Genomic DNA, 5,351 nt, shown 5'->3' with positions numbered 1-5,351 from the left:
TCACTGGTGCGCACTGTGTGTGTGTGTGTATGTGTGTGTGTATGAGACACACACGCGCGCGCGCGCGCGCACTAACCAAAAGAGTGAATTTTAAAATGTCACGTCATGTTTTTCTGAAAGCGATCCATAAAGTCCTGAAGTGTATCAAGTATCATCTTTATCACTTGAGAAGAACAACAGGCTCATTCTTCTGCTGTGCTCAGCTCAGGCTCCTTTGAAGAAGACACTGCTTTTATCTTGTCCTTGTCCTGATAAAAGATTTGAGAGCCTACACGGGCTCAAAGGTGCTCTGCTATCTCCTGGTTAACCTTCATACAAATGATGCACATTCAGATTGCACATTGGTGATGTTTTGCTTATTAAAGGTGCATTGTGTAACTGCATATTTACAGTGCTGGTCACACAGTCCTATTTTCCTGAAACTGTAGGACTTCCAGATTTGTAATGAGCTGTTTGTGTTCTCACCCTATGATTCAAAGTGCAAGAATGTTTTGCTCTGATGGTAACAAATACAGGTCATACATATGCTTTAAAGGTGCAATATGTACGATTTGGCCAGCTGATGAATTCATGAGGGCTCACTAAGAGCTCAGAAGTGTTGGTGTCTTCACTGTTAGCACAGGAGCTTTGGACCAGGATGGTGTGGGGCTAGCTGGTTAGCATGCGAAACATGCATAAATGTTGTACAGCCCAAACCATTATTCCTTTAAATTCTGCTCACAATTTAAGGGAAGTTTATAATGATTACAACCACAATTTGTACCTATTGCACCTTAAAAGTACATCTCTACAACTCGTCAGCTTTTGCAAACTGCTGTTCCTTATATCAAGAGCTCTGTCTCTGTTTATAGGCCCCTTAAAGAAGTTACTCTTTTTAAAGCATCATTTGTTACAAATATCCTGACAAAAAGCCTGCACCGAGAACTGTTATCTAACAAACAGGGTGAAATTAAATGCAATTTGTCATTATGCACAATGTTTCCCTGCTGTATTTATCTACTTCGATGTCTTGTGATCCTTCATTGCATTGCTTAAAATCACATCAAAAACTGTTTTCATTCATCAACATGTTAAAATGCAACATGTATAACACGATACAAATAAAACACGAGAAATCCCTCCACAGAACCCTTCCAGGACCGATTCTGCTCGCTGGTGCCGAAACACATTCAGTGGTGCACTGACATGGTGCCCTTTTTATTTTTTCTGCCCCTGCCCCTCAAACATCCTGCGTGCACCACTGGAGCTATACAGAAGCGAGTACAGAGGTAATTTGTAAGTTTACCAAATCGTAGAGAATGCGATGCTGCATTTGCTTTTGCAATCAAACCTAAAGATGCATAAGCACACTGGGTCAAAATAGAGGAAGCTGCGTGTACAGAATATATCAGTCACAGGCAGACTTGACCACTCCCACATGGAAAGGAAGGACATATTAAATCCAAAACACAATAAATGAATTTAGTTGATCCAGTCTTTAAGATCCCTTTGAGCTCCTGAATCCTCCGCTTCCTGTTCGCTTATACCTCTACACGCAAAAGCCAGCGTGATAAGCAGCTACCAGCCCTGTCAGTGCCTTGGCCCAACTCCACCAGGGATCCCTCCGTGGAGCTTTAGGTGGCTCTGCCTGTTATTCTAGGCTTTTCGTGCCTCTGTTTGATCCTCTACTTATCACCCAACACGGTGATTAAATGTCTAAGTCAACTGCCAGCCCTTTCCTTTTGTGATTGCATGGCAGCAGCACATTTTTCACATGCTTCTCTCCAGTGTCAACAGTGCGCCACCTGTTTTACACACAATTACTGTACGACATACCCCGAGCCCTCCCTCCAAACAGACATAGACTTTACAGTAGACAGGGCAGGAATACTGTTTGTGACAACAGCCACCTTGATGCACAGGAGACGTAGATAAGTGGAATTAGGCTCTTAATTACACAGTTGAGACGATGATATTTACAGAACGCAGGTGGTCCAAATAAGCAGAGGAATAAATTGCGCGATGGCTTGAGGATGGGATAAAGTAGCAGTGGTCTCATCTTTTATACATCAGAGAGCTTTATTGGGGATACAAACTTGAGACTCCACATCCATCACAACGACTCTCTGTAAAGGTGTAATTGTCCACCACATAGTGCTCCATCCCTACCAGGTAAACACATTTCTTATCCTTCTTTGCCCTGTAGTTCTGCTTAGAGTCCTGGAGACACTTTTTTTACAAGTTTCAAAGCTCAAAAACTAGGCTTGATATTGTTTTACGTATACTTTATTACTTTAAAAAAATACTTTCACGAAAGTTGCTCATTAACCAATGTTTCACTAGCAAGGACCACACCTTCAACAAGATACGTTTAAACGATTTATCATGAAAGAAAGAGAAAACAAAACGTTGAAGATCTTAGTTCTTCGAGCTCTTCGAGTGCGTTGTGGGGAAGTTCTGTAGAGAATCCGCCGCCGCACTCGGGCAGCGACGGACCCCCTTGTGGTCCTACGAAGGAGAGGAAAGAAAAGATGAAACAGAGAGAGAAATTGGGTGGGGGGGAGGGGCGCAGAATACGAGAGCGAAGACGAGGAGAGGGTCAGGTGGTTATTTATAGAAATATCAGAAGTTGGCACTGTTGAGGTGTGGTCCTGCTCCTGAAACTTCGCCATATAAGCTTCAATTCATAATACACTATAAAAAGTAATGTATCATTTCTGACAGCTTCAGTGTAAAACAGGTTTAAACACAGGACTGACTGTACATTTCCGTCTTTACTTGACTTTTTTATGCACAGCCAACTGAACTAATAAAGTAGTTTTCCTTATTTGGTGTAATAGAGATGCTTTAAAGGATAAGTTCACTCAAACATGAAAATTCAGTCATTATCTACTTGCTAAGGGCCAGTCAGGGGAAGTTTTGTAGTCCACAAAACATTTCTTTGCAAAACAGGGTTGCAGCATTCTCCTCAACAACTGAAGCACATGTTGATAGAACAAACAAAAAAGGAAAAAGTATATATAAAATGCGGCTTGCAGGCAAGTCCCCAGATGAACGAGATCCCAAAAGAACATTATCTGAAAAGACATTAAATATACCCTTTAAATGATGAAATCTTCACTGTAGCTGCCGAGCTAAAAGTTTTAGCACACACCCCATCTAAAGTGGATGAAAATAATGTCTTTTCAAATCAATCTGGGGGCTCTGGGCAAGCTGTATGAAGTTATTTCAGTGTGTTTTTATGTTTTGAAACAAGTCCCCATCTCCTTCAGTTCTTTAGGAGAATGCTGCAATCCTGTTTTGCTGTGAAGCTCCAGAAATATTGTGTGGACTACGAGAATTCACCAGTCTTTCCATCAGCATGGGGATGCACACATTTTCTATTTTTGGGTGGACTTAACCTTTAAAATAATTACAGTATTTTGCCACCTTCACTAAAAGCGCAAGCCCTTGAGAGGAGCCAATTGTCCCCTTTTCTGTATATTAGGTTTTAATAAGGTCAGAAGAAAATCATAAAAAAAACTGTTGATCTTGCAATTATGAGCAATATTATTTGTACACATGCAGCAGAATGGGCATTGGTGCCCCATACAATGAGGAAATAAAGCCAATATTTAACGGTTAAAGTGACATTAGCTATATATTCATTGCACCTCTAAGTGCTTGATCAGCACATCCAGAGTGAACACATCTCTGGTTCAAATGCCAAAAAAATCCCCCTCATTATTGGAAAAATGTTGTCAGAATCTAAATTTGAATGTACCAGGGTTTGAAAAGGGGTTTTCTGACAGACCTATTTTTCAAAAATAACACAAACCCAGAAAAACCAAAGTGTTTCTGAGCTCTGCGACAGCTGCACACAGAAGCATATTCATAAAGTGCTTGCTTTGCCTTCCATGTATATCATGTTCAGGGATTTGTGGGAGAGTGAGAGCTCTTGCATGTAAAGGTCGTTACGTTGGCTGGTCAGTTAAGCATGACGCGTTGGGCACAGAGTCGTCGGCTGAGGGCGACGCCCGGGAGTCGGTGTGGTGGTGTCAGTGTTGTTTTTAACACACAGGAACGCAGACCTGGGCGTGTGGCACTGCTCTGGGCTGTGGTCTGTGGGAGGGTGAAGAGGCAAGCATCTTTCTCAAAACGCCGTGCAATCTTAGAGCGGCACCGAGGTCCAGTAAATCACTATATTCCTCTCTGAGTCTCAAACTGTGCCGAGGGGTGAATGAGCTCTTTGATAAGTGTGCAGTCTGAGAGCAGGGCTGGGCCCGGTCGTAGTGGTGATGAGGAGGGGGTCTGCTCAAACTGCAGTCTTTGTGATGTCTTTAGAGCTTGTGCAGGATCTGAGAGATCCCAGCTGACCCCGAGCTGGGCTGTGAGTGCACATCTTTGACCTTTTGACTCTGAGCAGAGAAGTAAAGAAAAGGAGTCGAGGGGGTTAAAGATGGTGCTCGGCCTGGGAGGCAGCACAAAGTGGGCCATTTGGCGGCCAGAAAAAATGTGTCACTCTCTCAATGAATGGAGAATCTAGGGGGATTCAATCTCGGTGACAGAGACCTACGTTTGCAATCATCCATCATCGTGAGATCATGGATGAAACACGGGTTACGCTAAGCTTTGCTCTGACATCTGCAGCCCAGAGACTTCCATCTGTTAGATTACAAAGCACAAAGACTTGCTTACAGTCATAGAAATCAGTGAGAGGCAAAATGAATAACAGGGGCACTTGGCAGCAGAGCGCAGCGGTTAAAGAACAAGAGACGAGTCAATAAAGTTGAAGAGGATCTCTGAAGGGCGCTGCTTTGAATTGTTGCTCAAACCATCAAGTCAGCATGACAAAAGAAGTGGCTGTGGAGGATTTACCTGACTATTATCATGTACCCAACCTTTCTGACTTTAAACGAGTGATTATTTCCTGTTTCAGTGTTTTGGGTTTTTTTTTTTATGGTGGGTGGGTTTAGATTGAAAAGGCAAGAATATTCAAAGGTAATACACAATAAAAGGACCATCTGCGAGTTGTAGCTTGAACATTTTCCATTAATCAGATGAGACATTAACATAAATCACAAATATGTGCAAAAAGATACAAAATTTTCCGGCTGGATGTCAGGATACACGACATAAGCCCCAGACAATGGAGGTCACCTCTGTGGATCGCTGCTGCAGTCAGGTTGATAAACATGAGTGAAGATAAGATTGATTGAGAGTAACATATTGTACGTTTCATGACACACGTCACATCTTTGATCCATTGGTGTTGGGATGGAGGGGCTACATCCTACCATTTAAATAGAACTGGGCGTCTTAATGATAGAAAGGAGACGGCAATGACCTTCGGTCAGTGAGCAGAAAGATTTGAATCATCTGGAAAAGAGTGT

The sequence above is a fragment of the Sparus aurata genome, chromosome 19, assembly GCF_900880675.1.
Source record: "Sparus aurata chromosome 19, fSpaAur1.1, whole genome shotgun sequence".
Lineage (NCBI taxonomy): Eukaryota > Metazoa > Chordata > Actinopteri > Spariformes > Sparidae > Sparus > Sparus aurata.
The sequence above is the reverse complement of the archived record's forward strand: the minus strand, read 5'-3'. Positions refer to the sequence as shown.